The sequence below is a fragment of the Felis catus genome, chromosome D4 (assembly GCF_018350175.1).
Source record: "Felis catus isolate Fca126 chromosome D4, F.catus_Fca126_mat1.0, whole genome shotgun sequence".
In the NCBI taxonomy this organism is placed as follows: Eukaryota; Metazoa; Chordata; class Mammalia; order Carnivora; family Felidae; genus Felis; species Felis catus.
Genome location: NC_058380.1, coordinates 59,127,040 through 59,146,925, shown reverse-complemented (window position 1 = coordinate 59,146,925; position 19,886 = coordinate 59,127,040). Strand labels below are relative to the sequence as shown.

The following is a 19,886-nucleotide window of genomic DNA, read 5'->3' as shown; positions in this document are numbered from 1 at the left end:
ATCTCCAATGCAGACTCCTACAAAAGCCTTGAGAACCAACCTCACCATCCTTCTCTCCAGATCTCTCTGCCGGGAGCAGAAATCCTGGCACTCACACCAATGTACTCAGCAATTCCCCAGTGAATAGATGGCTCTGTTTGCTGATTCCTGGGTCTTATCAGTCCAGCTAGGAAAGAAACTTCTGGATAGTGATATAGTCTGTCATACCCATAGCCTCTCAACACTGGGCTTAACTTTTAATAGGCAATCAATAAACGCTTATAGAATCTAACCAAATTAAATTGGGCAGAATAAATACAAGAGAAGGGATGGGAGTGCACAGGTTGTATGCTTCTAACTATCATCCAGACAGCTGGGAAAATTGAAACTGTCTTTGAAAATTAGTTTCTGAACACAATCATGACAAAAAATAGATTAATTCTCTTTAGGCATGTAATTCTGCATCTACCTCCTAGACATTTCTCAGTTAGACACACAACTGATACTTGTTAAACTATGCTGCGTATCCCAAGAGCTTCTATACATAAAGGTCAATATATTCTGGAGATTTGGATTTTTTTTTTTTTTTTAGCAGGAAAGCAGGAGGAAGAGAGGAAATAAGGTCCCTAATACATGCCATCTCTGCTGGGATTTTCCATATCGATAATTCCAACTCAAAGCGAAAATCCTAATGCCACCTGGGAGGAACCTGTCTCCATCACTAATGCTCTCATGCCCACAGCAAACATTTCTAGATAATTCTTCCCTGAGGGTGCAGAGCCCATGCATTCCTCTGGTCTTTCCCTGTTCTGGTTCTGATTACCTTAGCTCTGGATTCATCCCCTATCAGAGCTTTCACCACACACTCTGCTTGTTTGTCCCCACACTAGGCTGTGGCCTCAATCCCTACGTGCCCTGGGGTCTAGAACATTCACCCTCCACAGAGTGGATGCTCAATCTGTGTTGTGGAATTAAATGTAGTGCCAAGGCTATTAAGGACCTTAGAAATAACCCAGTCCACAGATAAAAAACTGAGGCCCAGATTGGGGAAGCAACCTCTTCAAATGTACAGAGTTGATGATAATTATTAGGTGAAAGAAAGGGAGAAATCAAATACGTTAGCAATGCTGGAGGAATTTGGAGGCTGAAAGGCTTGATGGAATTTGGAAAGGATGGGGGAAAACAAAGTTTGGTTTTAGACAGCCTCTAACCCTAGAAGTTATCCCAATTCCCCTTGATAGCCCTTCAGATAATATAAAAAGGAAATTAACAATTATTGACTATTTACCACGTATATAGGTAGAAAACAGTGGCTGTGTCTTCCTCGGGCCCTCTGTAAGTTTAACACTCGCAGATGGTCCATTAAAGAAGCAAGTAAATAATGTGCCTCAGGTCATGTAGCTAGCAAACCCAGGTATGACGGAGTCAAAAGCCCAGGCACTTTGCCCACGCCCCACTGCCTCTCTGACCCTAGCCCTGAGGCTATGGGTTACCAAGGAAGAGCCAGGAAGACCCAGCGAGCAAGTTTACTGGTGGCCTTGGCCATGTTCCAGGATAACAGACAGCAAGCACCTTCAGAGCCTGAATGTTAGGTCTAGAGCCTCATTGCCTCCTGAAAGTGAAGAGGGCAGGCACCACCCATCGCTAGTGCTTGGCTGACAGACCCACTGCAGAAGCAGGTATAAGACAGAAACACACAGGCCTTGCCATAGCCAGGATACCACTGGTGACTGTGAAGGGCATTGAGGGCAGCTGGAGCCAGATGCAAGGCAGGCAATCATCATAATCACGTCTTTCATTTCATCAGTCAGCACCATATGCCAAGCCTGGCCCTCCCAGGACCAGGCCTTCTCCTGGGCTCTGGACTGAACCAGGCTCAGCCCCTGCCTGGGGGAAGCTCACAGTCAAGTGGGGCAGGTTATGTGGAAATACCTCATAGTCACACCATCTGGGGAGGTGCTCCTCCAGCCTGGAAAAGACTTCCTAGACAAGGCAGGGCATTCTGATATGGGGCTATTTCTAGGTGGCTACATCAAACAAGCCTTGTCAAGTTGGGAAATCACTGTTCTTTAAACCCAGCAAGCAAAATAAGAGGCAGAGTTCTCTGAACTGTTCCCCTACACCTGCCCTTAGGGCTCCAAGCAGTGCAGTTGGAGTATCTTACTAGCTGATCCTTCTGATCCTTTGCAAACCTGAGGTTCTTCTCGGTCAAATCTAGTCAGATGACCAGGAAGGGGGCAATCTGGGGTCCCAGTGGGGATACTACTAAGGATACTTTCAGTCTACTGCTCTAGGCCAGTCCCTCCTGGAAGCCTTCCTGGATCTCACCCAAGGCATGGCCAGCCCTCTGCAGGGCTCCCATGGGTCTCTGTAACATGCAGCACCCCGCCCTACACTAACTTGCTGTCAGCTGCAGGTGGGGCAGGACTGTCTGAGTCATCTGTCTCCTCCCTCCTCCCCACCCCCTGCAGAGACCTTTCTTAGCAAAGCATACTGACCCGAGAGGAGCAGCAGTCAAAGAGGACACTCTGGGTAGGTGTGAGTCAGTAATCCCAGAGCAGCAGTGACAGTCACGAGTAGAGTATGGAGTGGTTCAGTGCTAGACCCACTCGGCCACCGCCCTCCTGCTGCATCCCCTCAGCTCCACCACGGGGCTTCACCAGACCCAACACTCCTGCTTGCCCGAGGCCTTTTTGGCACTCTGGCATGTCAACTGCAAACAAAGTGACGCATACGCTCTTTGGAGAAAAGCATAGTTTATTTGTGTTGCATTTGGAGAACGCATCAGCGAGTAGCAACTAAAAACTCCACCTAAAGGGCCGTGGAACTTCTGAAACAGGCTACCCAAAAGGCAAAAAGATCACACTACAATACACTCGGAAAGCTGCGAAGAAGCACTTCCCTATTTTTCAGAAAGAGATATGTACCTGGGCGCTGAGAATATAAATAATTTCCCTCAAGTTCAATGAGCCAATCTCGGACTGAATTAGAGGGGAAATGCAAGGACATTAAGTCTTCCTTTCTGTGTCCCTTCTCTATCCAGAGCACGTTCACTAGGAGATCTCCCCTACGCCTAAGAATTAGTAATGAATATTTTAATAGCCACAACTTCTTCCCATTGATAAAAACTCCACTGACTAGCCAGGACATGCTGGTGAAGACTGAAGGACCAGAAAAACCCACCCACATCTGCAGAACCAGGCCCCTCAGAGCAGCAGCCTGGAAGCTAAAGAAAGGAAGTCACACGACATGTGCCCAATGGAGACCTGAGGCTGGGGACCCTGGAGAGCTGGGCTCAAATACAATCGAGAGCAGTCACATAAGGAGAGAAAGTAAGAGGCCAAAGGCTGAATAGTGCCCCAAGAGATATGTCCATACCCCAATCCCAAGAATCTGTAAATGTTACCTTCATTTGAAAAAGGATCTTTGCAGATGCAATTAAGTGAAGGGTCTTCAGGCAAGGAGCTGATCCTGGATTATCCAGGTGGGCCCTAAATGCAATGACAAGTGTCCTAATCAGAGTGAGGCAGAGGGAGATTCAACCTAGACAGGAGGAAGAGCCAGTAGTGATGAAGCCACAAGTCAAGGAATGCCAGCAGCCACCAGAAGCTGGAAGACGCAAAGAAAAAATTCTTCCTTAGAGCCTTCCGAGGGAGCACAGCCCTGTCGACACCTTGATTTCAGACATCTGGGTTCCAGGACCATGACAGAATACATTTCTGCTGTTTTAAGCCAAGGTTGCAGTGATTTGTTACAGCAGCCATAGGACACTGATACAGTGCCGTAGACGTTATCAGACTGACGAGGGCTCTGAGTCCCAGAGAGGGCACTGCCTCAACCGGAGCCGCTCCACATCAGCCACTGGTCCCAGACACTCTCCTCTACAGCTCACCAGGCCTCTCTGACACCAGCATGAGTGCAGTTCCACAGGAACCTAACTGGGCCTCAGGTTGTGCTAAATGCAAAGACAGACTCTGGAGTGAGGCTGCCCTGCTCTTGCTCCCCTCCGGGCTGGTCAGACCTCACCTGCATGGCTATTGTGTCCAATTCAATTGTGTCTTTTTCAGGGGATTGGATAAACTGGGACATTCTAACTGAAGCAGTGAAGATTCACGGACCTGATCCCTGTCTTTGATTGTCCAAATGGCAGAAATGGCCATCGTGGGGAAGAAGAAACAGATTTCTGCGTGGGGCTTCAAAGGGCAGAATCAAGGCCAATGGGGCAGCCACAGCCTGCAGGGACAGTCAGTGCAGCATAATGAGGAACTTTCTAATAATCAGAGCCAACTGACAATGGAATAGAAATGCCTCGAGGATTGGCAGGTCCAAGCAGAGAGAGGCTGGGTGCACTAGGGGAATTCCTGCACCAGAAAAAGCTCTACTGGATCATCTCCGGAGTTGGCAACCCTGTTTGAAGTCTATGACTATTAGATAAGTATCCTGTAAAATATTTTGCATGAGTCTGGATTTTCAGCATACAGGCAGGGAGTGCTGTCACTGAGGAACTTATTTACACAGCTTTTGTTTAAAACAAAAACAAACAAACAAACAACGAAGTACTGCAACTAACCAGAAATGAGCTCAGAAAAAAAATCGTTCCTCCTGCTCCTCTATGCTAATATCTCCAACTCCCAGGAAGGAAGAAAGAGGGAGAGCATATTTCTCCCAATATGCGGACATCACCCTTTAACCTCACCAGGAACCAACAGCATATGCTCCAGTACCAGGGGAACTTTGGGCTTGATGTCCTTCTCCAGGGAAAACCAGAGAGAACAGAGACTGTTTATTTTAATCATTGCTTTTCCTTTTGCATTCTTCCGAATTCTACATTTGGAACAAAGAAAACAACAAAGCAGTAACTCGGAAGTATACCTATGTTGATGCTCAAAACTTAACCTTGGAGAGGTTTTTTATGGGGGGGGGGGTGGTATTGTTATCACTGGTTGTAACAAGTGCTAGCCTACACCCCACATTCTGGATACGCACAGAACAGGAAGCACGGCATTTCTCATCTGCCTGCACATCTGTCTTCTCTTAAGTCAAAATCTCAGAGAACTAAGCACTGTTGCATCCGGGTGAATTCCTCTGAAGCTCTTTCCGTTCAGCATTTTGAAAATTTGCCATGTTACCCTTCTACTGAAATGGCTGAGCTTTTCAGATCATTCCTCAAGAGAGGTCAAAAGAATAGACTTTCATATTTTTAGATTTGCCACCATCTCTTTTCTAGCCTGTAATTAGTGGGGTTTTTTTTTTTTTCTCTTTTTCTAAAAGAACCAGTGTTAAGCACACACATCATTCATCAGCCAGCTTGTGAAATGACTGGAAGCCCAAACCGTTTCTAACCACTGGCAAAAAAGGGTCTCCAAACGTCAGGTGGGTCCCTGAAAATACTGTGTCACTTCAGTGAAATTAATGACTACCTCCCTCATGTCGACTGGCCAAGCACCAAATAGGGCTTCCCATTGTCCTTCAGGCAGATAGTTCATTACTTTTAAAACCCTCATATTTGCAGAGCTGCATAATGTAATCTGTACTTACCAAAACAAATTTAAGACAGCATTATTCTGCTTCTGTGAATGCATATTAAGTTTGGTGCATGTCTTAAGACTACAGTGGAAATATAGCTACAACAGCTATGCATAAATCAAAATTTTATATACTGAATGGTGTTAAATACACAGGCATGTTTGGTATTTGAAAGCTTTCCGTACCAGATCTTTCGGTATGGTGGAGAATCCTTTCATAATATAAATAGTGCTCAATTTATCTAGCTTGAAGGTTCATTTTTTACATCATATATTTATTAAAAATAGGCCATATTGGAAAGCTAAATTCAAAATTCAGACTCCTGTTTGAGGTTACATCAACTCTTCATCAAATGAAGGATCCACATTTTAAGGCAGCAGAATGCCTCAAGAGGGTTCATCTGGGGACCACAAGCCCTGAGCATCAGCATCGCATTTCTGGCATGACTCAAACCATTTCAGATCTCGGGAAAATCACAGGCTTTTGTCAGTCCAGTACAGCAAACACATATGAAGCTTGCACAAGGGCTAAGCTCTGTGAGAAGGGCTGTGGAGTGGAGGTAAGAGGGACATTGTGCCTGTCCTTTCAGGGACTTCTCACGGCCATGGCCACGTGCACAAATGACTGCACATAAAATCTTCCACGGTTGAAGGTAACGGCTTCCCCACGAGAGATACTAAATGCAGTGAGAGATCAGGGGCAGATAAGAGCGCTGGGAGGAGGGGATCCGGAAGACAGCTGAACTGGGCCCTCAGGCGTGGGCACGACCACCTGGGCTGAGGTACCTGCTAGGGAGGGGCCAGGTGGAGAGGCAAGGGCCTGGAGACCTGGGGGTGAGATTAAGTGTGGAGGACCTGGTGAGGGAGGAGGGGCACTAAGAGAATAGATGGAGACAGCCTGGGGCACCTGGGTGGCTCAGTTAGTTGAATGGTTTAGCGGTTTAGCAGCTGAGTCTTGTTTTCGGCTCAGGTCATGATCCCGGGGGTGGTGAGATCAAGCACCATGTCAGGGCAGGAGGGAGGCACCCCCAGTGCTGACCATAGAGCCTGCTTGAGATTCTGTCTTTCTCTCTCTCCCTCTGTCCCTCTCCCCCATTCACACACACTCTTTCTCTCTCAAATTAGAGAATTAAAAAAAAAAAAAAAAAAAGATGGAGGGACGCCTGGATGGCTCAGGCAGTTAAGCGTCCAACTTCGGCTCAGGACATGATCTCCTGGTTCGTTAGCTCAAGCCCCTCATCGGGCTGTGTGTTGACAGTGTGGAGGCTGCTTGGGACGCGCTCTCTCTTCCTTTCTCTACCCTCCCCCACTTGCACTCTATTTCTCTCTTCTCTCAAAATAATAAACTTTAAAAAAAAAAAAGGATGGAGACAACCCATCGTGTCTGCCAGGCTGAGGACTGTGGACTTCATTATCCGTATACGAGGGACCCACAGGAGGTCCCTGGGCCATACTTTAGACAAAACAGAAGTCCAACATTCAGAGAGAGAATAGAAAGGTGGAGACACGTTTGAGAGAGATTTTGCAAGTAAAAATGACAGGGCTTGGTGAGTGACTGGATTTCAGTCAAGAGGGATCAAGGGAGAGAGTGAGGTCACAGGTGACTGCGTGCCCCTGCTATGCAATTTCCAGCGTGGGAGTGGGGGGGGAGGACACTGGCCAGGGGGCATCTCACAGCGGGGACGGTGGGGGGCAAGGCTGGCTTTGGCGACACCACTCATGCTTCTCCTTGGCACATCAGTGAGCACGCCAGGGGCACTACTCTTCAGGGCTCGCAGTAAGAGGAGATGGGGGAAAGGGAGAAGAGGTGAGGGAGGAGGGACACAGAAGAAAGGAGGAAGGGACAGGAGAGGGAGGGTAAGAAAAGGAAAGAGAGATGAAAAGAGGGAGGCAGAGAGATCCTGAAGAAGTGGCTCTACAGCAGGGTGTTCCCAAAGCAGTGGCCACGCTGCCACTCTGGGCCTGGTTTTGCAGGAAAGTGCTGTGGCTAGGTATTCCTCTTTTCAGAACTCCTAAAACATAGTTTTGTTTTGTTTTTTTAATTTTTTAAAAGTTTTAGAGAGAGGGAGAGAGAGAAGCCCAAGTAGGCTCTGCATTGTCAACACAGAGTCTGATAGCAGGGCTTGAATTCACAAACTGTGAGATCATGACCTCAGCCAAGATCAAGAGTCAGGTGCCCAACCAACCGAACCACCCAGGTGCCCCAAAGACTGTTAATACATAGTTTGTATTGAAGGCAACCTCTCTGGAGTCTCCCAAGCACCGAGGGGGTAATATCCACGCACACGGCCTATCTAGTCTGAGAACACACCAAGCTTTTCAGGCCTCTGGGGCTTTGCATTTCCCATTCCCCTCACCGCCACCCCACCCTCTTAACTTTCATCCAGTGTTTGCTGCATACCTGGCACTATTTCAAGTACATTACATATATCAACTCATTGAATCCCCAAACAACTCTTTCAAGTAGGATTATTATGCCCAGTTTACAGATGAAGAAACTGAAGTCCATAAGATTAAATAACATGACTATGGAATATATTTACTTGGCAGGGGGGCCAGTATTCAAATCCAGGTGTTGTGGCCGGGCGTCTACAATCTCATACCAAAGCCAGGTTGCCTCGTCCTGAGCCAGATGGCACCCCCGCCCCCCTCAGCTCTAGTCCCAACTGACTCCTTCTCTCCTTTAGTTCCTAGTGACTCAGACAGGCCTTCCTCCGTCACCCCCATCACCTTCTCTCACATTACCCTGTTCATTTCCTTCCCAGCCCTTAGCCAACCTGTAATTATTTATGTATTTACTTGATTATTATGTGTCTCCTACTAGGAAATAAACTCCAGGAACACAAGGGTCTTCCCTTTTGTTCCAGTGTATTCCTGGGGCACCTAGAATAGTTCTCTGGCACAGAGAAGGTATTCCACAAATAACTGTTGCATGAACAAATGAAGGGCAGTATAATGGCTGCTAAGTGGTATACATAGGTTCACAGAGTATCGCAATGTCGTTCTTCACCCTCCTGTCCTAGTCTCCTTCCTTGGCTCCTACAGACCCCTAGCAACCCACACTAAGGCAGATGGGAGCCGGTGCCTGGTTCCCAGCATATATGGACAATGCTGATGTATTTATAAACGTGCCTGACTGTCAACCTGCCTCCCCCCCCCCCCCCCCCCCCCCGCTCCTGGGGCCTTGAGCACATAGTGATAAGCTTGTGGGAGGCAGGGATTGCATGTTCTGATTAACCTATCTGTGGCCTCCCACCACCTAACAGTATTTATAGGACATTGTCTGCTGTTGATGTCGGTATCTGATCTGAGCACCCCCCAAATAACAAAAAGCCCCTGCCCTTGAATCAGGAGGTCCCCTGAATACAAATCATATTGTTACAGGAACTCCAGTCTGATGGTGAGGTTCCAAGTCAATACACACGCTAAAACAAAAGGCACTATTTATACACTTCAGTGGTGTCTACCAACACTTATGGAGCTTGCCAATGAACACTTTAGTAAAAGAAACCATTATCAAATACCTATTGTTATGCAAACACTGTTAGGCACTTTATACATGATTTCATTTAACCCTGTGCATTGGAATTACTCTTATTCCCCTTTTACAGATGAGAAAAGTGAAGTTCAGAGGCCCAATATCCCCCCAACAAGTGTGGATTCAAGCCCAGGTTCCGACTCTCTTGAGCCTCTTCCCACTATCCTCTGAAGTTTTCTGCCTTCTCCCTGCTTCCACCAGACCTGCTGTCTTCCATCTGGGCCCCAGGCTCTCCTGACTCATACCAGTTCCTTGACCTAAAATGGCCTTTCCACTTGTCACCACCTGTTGAAATCCTCTTCCCCCTCCCACCTCCCGTGGTATGGTCTACCTCATTGTCTCCAGTGAGAATCCCCTCCTCAGTGTTCGTGAGGTCCCCAGTAAGAACTCCCAAAATGTGGAGCGCCTGGGTGGCTCAGCAGGTTGAGCATCTGACTCTTGATTCCGGCTCAGGTCCTGGTCTCATGGTTCATGGGATCACATCCAGCTCTACCCTGATGGTGTGGATCCTGCTTGGGATTCTCCCTCTCTGCCCCTATGTGTGCACGTGCTCTCTCTCTCAAAATAAGTAAACATTAAAAAAAAAATAAGAAAGAACTCCCAGAATGGCCTGTGGTATGTTCCTCTTTCTTCCTCACTAGACCCTGAGCTCCTTGAGGGGAGGGCCTACTGGTATTTTCCTGTTTCTTCCTGAACGAGTGGTAAGAAAGTGCTTGCCAACCCACTGAAGAAGGAAGAGGGAAAAGACTGGTGCGATTCTAATGCATCTGAGCGGTCAAAGGCTCTGGACAAATTAGCTTCAGCTACACAGCATGGCTGGGAAAAGGCAAACCTACGTACCACAACTCTGCTGTTTCCCTGCCCCAGTCACAAAGCACACTCTTACCAGTCCTCTGATTTCATAAAGCTTGAAACTTAAAACCGGGAAGTCTAGGAAGGAAATAAAATAATAAAATCACTTCCACAAGAATCCTTTGGTAGTAATGGATTTCACCCACACCCTGGGGAGATGCTAACTGCAGCACAAGGGGGACAGAAGATGGGGCAAAAGAACAAAGCTCACCTCTAGGACATCAGTTAACTACCTCACAGTTGTTCTGCTGTGGCTGCACCAGGATGCACTTGTCCTGGAAAACATGTACTTGCCAAACCGTAGGCCTCTCCAAGTATGCCTGTGTTGAACACCCAGCAAGGAATGCCTGATTTAGAGTGACTTTCTATATCATCTTGATTGGAAAACATCTCACCCATCACTTTAGAAACAAGTAGATGCTGGCCTCTATGTCGGACCCCTAGAACAGTGCATTTTTACCCCTGGAACAACTATTTTGAGGTTTTAACAAAAATAACCGACTCACAAACAGAAACGCTTCCTGATCTATAAGCCACTCTGAAAACAAATCATTATGCTGTTGAATATTTTATGATGGTCCAAAGCACTGACGGAGGGAAGGCCAGCATTCACCAATCCTTGCCATGTCTATTTCGGGACTCCCAAAGCACCGTGCAAATCCCTTTATTTTCTAAACTCCCATTTGCAAGTGCTGGGTGTATGTTTCCTCTCTACCCAATATTTCCTCTACCCAAACTAACCCTAAATAGACCTGGAAGATTCCACCTCTCCAAAGTTTACAGCAGGACAGCAAGGATCATCTAGTGCATATTCCTCCCTCCCCACTTGTCGGTGGCAAAACTACTAGGGGACTTGCCCAAGGTCACACAGTCAGTGGATGGCAGAGGGGCCACCAAAAGCCAGGGCCCGGACTCTAAGCTCCAGCAGCGTCCTCTTCCCAGACACTGACTTAACACCCCTCACAAAGCTCAGCCCAAACTTCTGCTGGCTAGCGATGTGACACCCCCTCACCCAGACTGACTTCTGTGGGTTCCACCCCACAAGGAGCCCTGGAGCTGAGACACTTAGGGGTACCCCCGACTCACAAAACGGCAAGACAGACGTGCGCTTCAGATGATCATCCTGGCGAACCCCTCCTGGTCCAGGTGTGGCCGTCGAAACGGGGCAGGACTGGCTGGTCTGAGGTCACTCAGAAAGTTGGCGCTAGCGGTGGCCGCACCTGAATCCAGGTCTCCCGCCACCCGGTTTGCCGCTCTTTGCACTACCCCATGCACGTCTCAAAAACTTAAGCAACACATTGATGCTGGGGCAGATTTAACCGTTGCACGCCCTGAGCGAACCCGCGGACGCGCCCCCCACCGGGATGGGACACGAGGACTGGAGCCGGGCGCAGGTCAGCCGGGGGCGGTGGTGCAAGCAGAGCGCACGGCGGAGGGCGGCGCGGAGGAAGCCGAGGGGGCAGGCAGCCTGCAGCTACCGGAGGCGCAGGCCCGGGGCGTAGGGACCGTCAGTCCCCCCCCTCCCAAAACTTTGCGGCGCCGGGACCTCGCCCTTACCTGCAGAGGAGGCGCCGCCCGCGCGGACGCGGACCCGAAGAGCTGACGCTTTCGGCGAGGGGCGGCCCCGCCCGGCGGCGGGCACGGACGCGGGCAAGGCTCGGGCAGCGGCTCGGCTCGGGCTCGGCTCGGGCTCCGCCTCCCGCGCCGCGGCTGCAGCCGGAGGGGGGGCGCAGGGCCCGGCCGCGCCCGCGCCGTCTGGCCACGGCAGGTGCTGAGGCTGCAGCTGCGGGGCCGCCAGCTGCCGGCGCCGCGACCCCCGCCCCGGGGGAGGAGCCCCGCGCGCCGCCTCCGCGGGCCCGGGAGGTCCCGGCCCGCCGCAGTGGGCGGTCCCGCTCCCACCCGGGCCTGCCTCCGCCGGCCTTCCCCGGCTCCCCACCGAGGCACGCAACGTCCGCCGAGTACCCACGGGGAGACTGAGGCCGGGAGAGGAAAGGGGCTCCCCCAAGGTCACCCGGTCCGCCGGCGGCGGGGCCAGACTGGAACCTAGAAGAGTCCCAAGGAACGACCGCCTGCTCACTCCACCCTCCCCCTGGCTGTCACACTCCAAGGCTTTTCGAAGAACTCCAGCTACGTGGGACTCTGGGGAATGCAGATGGCCCCAACTTCGCCCTCCTCTCAACAGGCTCCCGGGCTGCGGGAAGATGGAAGAAGTGGACCCACTTTGGCACTACGGCCTTCCTTCTCTGCCTCTAAATTCCTTCAGCGCCCGAGCGTTGGGGTCCCTTAGCTTTCCCGAGGCTCTCTAACTACTCCTGCTTGGTCTCCTTTGAGGGCTCCTCACACCCCAAAGCCCTGAAATGCCGCTATGCCTAGGACTCTGCACTCAGCCCTCTTCCGACTCCCTGGGCCATCTTACCCACTGCTCTGGTTCTGGCCCTACACCTATCTGTCCATCCCACCCAAATGCATGCCTCTGTCCAAGAACTCTTTTCCCTGCTGATGAATCTACCTAGCACCTACTAGGTCCCTACCCCGTGTTAGACCCTGGAGATACAGCTTCGAATAAAGCACTATCCCTGCCCTCAGGAATGCACTAATGGGCTGTTAATACAGTGCAGCTCTTAGAGTAATAGTGTGATCCCAGGGTGCCAAGCGGGGCACCTGCATTGGCTGAGCAAGGGAAGAAGGCCTCCTGGAGAGGATGCCCTCTACACAGAAACCCAGAAAGGCGAAGAGGTGGCCGGTGACAGGGTGGAGTGTGGAGAGAGCTTTCTAGGCAGAGGCCACAGGAACAAAGACCCAAAGATGAGAGGGAGCCCCTTGAGGGAAGGGAAGGGGCAGAGAGCTGAAGCATGAGAAGTAGTTTTGAGTGGGGAAGGGGCACCATCAGATTGGTATATAGATCAATCTGGTGATGGAATGGAGCACAAATGTAAGTGAATTAAGTGTGTCCTTCATCAAATTAAAACCAAAAATGGGGATGCCGGAGTGGCTCAGTCAGTTGAGCATCTGACTTCAGCTCAGGTCATGATCTCGCAGCTTGTGAGTTTGAGCCCCGACGGCTCTCAGCTGTCAGCTGTCAGTACGGAGACCACTTCAGATCCTCTGTCCCCCTCTCTCTCTGCCCCTCCCCTGCTCTCAAAATACACTTCAAAGTTTTTTCAAAACTAAAAAAAAAAAAAAAAGACAAAAACAAAAATAGCACTACAGCCTACCTGGCCTAAATGAAGAAAGGCAGTCCAGCACCTGCCTCCTGTATATCTTTTACTTCCAAATCCAGGCTTCTATTCAAAACCTCTCTCCTCAGAGGCTCCCTCTTGGAAAGGCCTCCTAGCTACCTACACCCAAAGATCTCTTTTCTCTCAGTCCTCCAGCCCCTCTGTCACCCAGATCCATGGGCTGAGTTAGCCCTTCACTCCTTGGGGTCTGCTTCCCCGATCTGTCTCCACTCTAGGGACAGTGTACCGAATTCTGCCTCGGGATAAGCATCATTAGGGGAAGTGGACAGAAAATGGAAAATTCTAAAGCCATGGTGGAAATAAAGTAAGCTTCTAAAAACCTAAGTGTTGCACCTGTCCACATTATTTCTTAACAACTCCATGCAAATCTATCTCTAAAGACAGTTTAATTTTTTTACTGATGTGTTGTAGATAAAGATCAATAACCAAATTACTCTCCCTAATGCAGATTAAAGACTGAAGAGGGCACTTGTCAAGAAAGGAAAATAAAAACTCAACCCCCTTGTCCAGCAAGGACAGATTTTGCCCATGGAATTTTGTCCTGTCCCTCTCTATTTCCTAGCTGCCCATGCCAGAAGTATCTTCCTCTTCAGGAGCTGTATGTACTTAATGTGTAAACACTTTTCACCCATGGCACCTGGGTCCCCGTTCTGCCTTGGTTCCCATTCCGATTGCTTTTCTCCCTCAGCTTTCCTTGTCCAATGGCTGTTTAAATGCCAAGGTTCCTCATGTCCCCTCTTGGTCTCTTTTGTCTCTTCTCTCTAACTGAGCAATTCTGTCCGATGCGTGGTTCAGTCCAGACCTTATTCTGTGCTCCAAACCCAGAGGCATAACTGCCAGCGGAACATCTCCTGAATCCTCCTCAGGTGCCCCAGTCTCAAAGGAGCCAAAACCAAACTCTCACCTTTCCTCTAAATTACCCCTTTTATATTGCTTCCGTTCCTCAACTGGCAGTGGCACTTACACCAAAACCCAGGGGATATTCTAGACTCTTCCCTCTTCATGGCCCTCATACCCTGCTGGTCGCTAAGTCCAGTCAACTCTGTCTCCATAGCATCCCTTCCACACGTCTCCTCCTCTTCATCTTGCCCGCTCCCTGTGCCTTACTCAGTTGGAGCCTCACCATTTCTTGGCGAAGCTGTAGTAAATGCCTCTAATCTTGCCTATTTGCAATTCATCTTCCACATGCTTCCAGAGATCGCTTTTTTAAAAGTTTATTTATTGATCTTGAGAGAGAGAGAGAGAGCATGCGCACAAGTGGACAGAGAGAGAGAGAGAGAGAGAGAGAGAGAGAGAGAGACAGAGAGAATCCCAAGCAGGCTCTGCACGGGGCTTGAACTCAAGAACTGCGAGATCATGACCTGAGTCGTAGTTGGACAATTAACTGACTGAACCACCCAGGTCCCCCTGTCAGGGATCTTTTTAAACCAGGAATCAGACAAGTCCCTCTCCTGCTCAAGATACCTCGACTGTTTCTTCTTGACCTATGGCAAGCCCCTAACTGCTTAGCATGGCATGCAGCCCTCAGTAATCTGACCTGTTCCGGCTACAGCCCCATTTAGACATCACCCTATACCTCACACCAAATACCTCTTGTTCCTAGGGCACATCATATTTTACAATAGTAAAAATAGCTACAATTTATTAACTTACTACGGTGTGCCACTTACCGTGTTAAGTGCTTTACACACATTTCATGTAAGGAAAGACGTGAAGCATAGCGCTAAACAATACCGTCTCAAGCCAAACCGCCTCTCTTCAAATCCCATCCCAGCCACTTGTTAACCGGTATAAGCAAGGGAAAGCTCCACACCCTCTCAGTTCCAGGTTTCTCCCTCTGCAAACGTAGCGGAAGAAGAACAACCAAGAGTGACCAGGGGTAAAACAGTGCTCACTCCCTGCTGGCCGGCACTTAGTCACGCTTATAAACAGTGTATGCAGTGAGGGCTGCCATGCTCCTTTTTCCCAGAAGGAAACTGAGGCCCTAGGAAGTGCAGTCATTCACCTAAGACCCGAAGCCCTACAGTAGCGGTGCTGGGCCTCACCTGGGATTCTAAATCCGCCACAGCTAAGTGCTTTGCATAAGCTATTGGCTCACTCTGGGACGTTTCCTGGTTTCCCGTTTGTTTCCTACGTTTACTGCAACTTGCCAGACAGACTCTTCCTCCTTTAAACCCGGGTCAAAAGTATCTTCTCTATGAGGTCTTCCCAGTACTTCCTGTGTGCCTGTGCTGCACTTGGGCGATTCTTCAAATAAAACGCCAAGTGCCCCACATTACAATGATTTATTCACATGTGCGTCTTCTTGAAGCCTCCTTGAGAAAGACAATTACCTTATTTATTTTTGTCTTCCTAGAACTCTATAGATATTTGTTGAATGAATAAATAAATCAATGAATAAAACATACATAAGATTCTCAAAGGAACTTTACCCTAACAGCTGTCATTTCAATCTAGATCACTTTTAATCTCTGTTTCTGTCACTGTCAAGTCATTATTGGTGAGAGAATACCATCAAATGATCTGATATTAATATAGAGCAAGATACAGCACGACTGAAATCTCTCATATGGCTATTTGATCACGCCTTGTCCTTCTCAGATGTCTCTCCTTTTTTAGTGACACTATGTAATAACCCATAATGAGAAGCTGTGTTGCATCCTAATGAGACTTCCTGACTAAAACATCTGAGGTTTGAATTTATTTCCCATAAGTACCATTTCAGCTAAAAGTTTTGCTTTCTCCACAGCATGAGCGTGTCATTTGTTACTGGCTAAGTGCCCATACCTTCCCTTTATCCGTATTAATCTCCTTTGCATCCAAATACTTCTGAGAGCTGACTTAATAGTTAGCTTTTCTATATAATTTCCTTCTTCGAATGCCTAACTCTTCCTGACTTCATATCTATTGTTCCCAAAATAGAATAGTTTACTGCTTCAAATTTTAGCTTTACTGTCTGTGGTGATTGAAGACAGTTTTTGCTCCTCCTCAGAATGATTGAATTCCACAAGGCTAAAAAAAATTGTTTGAAACCTGCTGCTGTCACTTTGTATGGAGTAGTGTTTTTAAAGTAGACGTTAGAAACTTTTATTTGGTATACCAGTACATTGGTACAATACATTGGCAATTTTAATGCCGTCATATCAAATTACTGAGAAGCAGTGCAGGTGAAGAAATGAATAATGGTCTGGGAGGCGGGAAAAAACAAAAACAAAAAGGATTCTAGTACTGTTCTGCCCATTGCCCAAATCCCCTCAATCTTCAGGCTACAGAAGAAAGGAGAAGTGAGACAGAATGACCTTCAAGGTTTCTTTCAGATCTAAAATGACATGGTTCCTGCAATACCTATCAAAATAACACCAGCATTCTTCACAGAGCTAGAACAAACAATCCTAAAATTCGTATGGAACCAGAAAAGACCCCAAACAGCCAAAGTGATCTTGAAAAAGAAAACCGAATCTGGAGTCACCACAATCCCAGTCTTCAAGTTGTATTACAAAGCTGTAATTATCAAGACAGTGGTGCTGGGAAAACTGGACAGCGACATGCAGAAGAATGAACCTGAACCACATTCTTACACCATACACAAAAATAAACTCAAAATGGATGAAAGACTTCAATGTAAGACAGGAAGCCATCAAAATCCTTGAGGAGAAAGCAGGCAAAAACCTCCTTGATCTTGGCCACAGCAACTTCTTACTCAACACGTCTCCGGAGGCAAGGGAAACAAAAGCAAAAATGAACTATTGGGACCTCATCAAAATAAAAAGCTTCTGCACAGCAAAGAAAACAATCAGCAAAACTAAAAGGCAACTGACAGAATGGGAGAAGATATTTGCAAACGACATATCAGAGAAAGGGTCAGTATCCAACATCTATAAAGAACTTCTCAAATTCAACACCCCAAAACCAAATAATCCAGTGAAGAAATGGGCAAAAGACATGAATAGACACTTCTCCAAAGAAGACATCCAGATGGCCAACTGACACATGAAAAAATGCTCAACATCACTCACCACCAGGGAAATACAAATCAAAGCCACAATGAGATACCACCTCACACCTTTCAGAATGGCTAACATTAACAACTCAGGCAACAACAGATGTTGGCGAAGATGCGGAGAAAGAGGATCTCTTCTGCACTGCTGGTGGGAATGCAAATTGGTGCAGCCACTCTGGAAAACAGTATGGCGGTTCCTCAAAAGATTAAAAATAGAACTACCCTATGACCCAGCAATTACACTACTAGGTATCTATCCAAGGGATACAGACATGCTGTTTCGAAGGAGCACATGGACCCCAATGTTTATAGCAGCACTATTGACAATAGCCAAAGTATGGAAAGAGCCCAAATGTCTATCGATGGATGAATGGATAAAGAGGATATACAATGGAGTATTAACTCGGCAATCAAAAAGAATGAAATCTTGCCATTTGCAACGACATGGGTGGAACTGGAGGGTATTATGCTAAGTGAAATTAGTCAGTCAGAGGAAGACAAATATCATATGATTTCACTCATATGAGGACTTTAAGACACAGAACAGATGAACACAGGGAAGGGAAGCAAAAAAAATATAAAAACAGGGAGGGAGACAAAACATAAGCAACTCTTAAATATAGAGAACAAACAGACGGTTACTGGAGGGGTTGTGGAAGGGAGGATGGGCTAAATGGGTAAGGGATATTAAGGAATCTACTCCTGAAATCATTGTTGCACCATATGCTACCTAACCTGGATGTAAATTAATTAATTAATTAATTAAAAGAAATTTAAAAAAATTTTAAATGACATGATTCCTTAATGGGCCTTCAAGTGGTCATTCAACCAACATTGTTGAGTATCTACTACGGACTTATGCCTGTTGAAGTGTAGTGATTTAAACTTAAACCCAGACCAGATGGGGAATGGAATGGTTTGGTTAAGAGAGTGTTATGGCACAAAAACTAAATATGTGTCTTTAGTATTCAAGAGCGACTTCATAATGAACTATAACCAAGACAGTTTCTTTGAGACTAGGGTGAGCTGAGACTCATGGACTGTTGATGTACTGCAGGAAGACTTAGGAATAGCCCTTTATGAGATCCATGCCAGCACTTATGGCAAGTTGCTTGTAGAAAAGCAGTGCCCTGGGGCGCCTGGGTGGCTCAGTCGGTTAAGTGTCCGACTTCGGCTCAGGTCATGATCTCACAGTCCATGAGTTCAAGCCCCGCGTCGGGCTCTGTGCTGACCGCTCAGAGCCTGGAGCCTGTTTCAGATTCTGTGTCTCCCCCTCTCTCTGATCCTCCGCTGTTCATGCTCTGTCTCTCTCTGTCTCAAAAATAAGTAAACGTTAAAAAAAAAAATTTTTTTTTTTAAAGAAAAGCAGTGCCCTAGTGTTCTAGAACGCAGTTCTGTCCCTACCCTGCTGTGTGGCTAGGAGACAGTCACATCACCTCTCTGCGCTACCATTTCCTCCTCTGTAAAAGGAGAGAATGACACGTTATAGACCAAGGTCTCCTGAGCTCCAAACCAAATGATTCTTTGAGATTAAGGAAGCTAAAGTGTTACCTAGTCAGAAAGAGAGGTCTGGCTGTTGTCTGCAAAAGAAACTGGGTGCTTATCATGAGGATTATATTACCTCTTGAGGACAAGTAAATTGTTGCTCCACGGAGTGAAACAATGACATAAAAACAGCGTGTTCTTACTCTCAAGATTCTAGGACACAGAAGCAGTCATTCACTGCTCACTTCTTAAAAATGAGTTTCCAGTTCACTGTAAAATACAATGTACAGGGAGTTAGAAGAGAGGGTCCGTTTTCCGTGCCTTAGTGAAGAGAGCCCCATCTCGCCGTGCTCTCCATGACTGATCACAGTCATGCTCCTAAAGATGGTCCATTTGTACTTTTTTTAGGAGGGGTGGGTGATGGGGATGTGGAAAGCACGGCTCCTTTCTGGATTGCTTCCTTAGCTCTCATATTTGCTTTGTCTGCTTACACTTCTTTTCCTATCCCCAATCACATTCTCTGCTTCTTGATGAAACTGATATTCTGATCTATGGCTAATGCAATAGACTTATGACCGGGTTGGAAAAGAGAGGGGAAGGATGGGATAGAGCTGAGAATGATTATCACAATTTCTTGAAAACATTTGAATTCTTTATGTCTCCTGTCAGACAAGGTTTTAATCTCATTCCTGAGATGATAAATCTTTCAGCGTTCTGAGGGATGGCTTTGAAAATATAGGAGTGTCTTCATCATCTTTTTTCTTTTTAACTTCTTAAAAAATTCTCTATTTCTCTGCTGGTTCAGCTTTTGGGAGATAGGTTCCAATGGCATGCCCTTGAGGCTGTGGCCAGGGTCTGGCATGGCCCTACTCTGGTCTTGCCACTACATCTGTACCAGTCACCCCGGGCTCGATTCTGCTCTGACTGTGCCAGGTGACTGCAACTCCACACCACTGCTCTGGTCCCCACAGCCCAGGGGGGCTTCCCTCTATCATTCTTCCCTCTATCATTACTTTCTTCATCCCCTTTACTTTCCATAGCACTTTGCCATTTGTAAAAAAAAAACGGACAGAGCAATCATCTTTTATTCTCTCAATAGCTCCTTGAGGAATGCAACCCAAACGTGATTATCTCCATTGTACAGAAGAAAAACCTGAGGCAAGCTCAGAGAAGTCCAATGATTTGTATGAGGTCACATCTGGCAACGGGGACTCAAATTCAAGCTTATCTAGGCAACGGAGCTCTCTTCTTGTGGGGAGAAAGATGAT

At 47.5% G+C, this 19,886-nt stretch overlaps 1 protein-coding gene across 8 annotated transcripts in view; it reads right to left on the bottom strand.

The window, feature by feature from the left end:
• FRMPD1 (FERM and PDZ domain containing 1) overlaps nucleotides 1-19,886 on the bottom strand; it is a 147,055-nt gene that overhangs the window by 77,040 nt on the left and 50,129 nt on the right. The window contains exons 1-2 of one of the 8 annotated variants that reach the window (XM_045043161.1): nucleotides 10,981-11,119; nucleotides 9,929-10,214 (exon numbers count right to left, since the gene is read on the bottom strand). The exons of 3 other annotated variants lie outside the window; for them this stretch is intronic. The gene's annotated coding sequence lies outside the window, so the exon portion shown is untranslated. Of the gene's footprint in view, nucleotides 1-3,385; nucleotides 3,704-9,928; nucleotides 10,882-10,980; nucleotides 11,120-11,451; nucleotides 11,572-19,886 lie in introns of those variants that run through there. 4 more of the 8 variants (XM_023242455.2, XM_023242458.2, XM_045043162.1 and 1 more) reach the window with 4 other exon arrangements.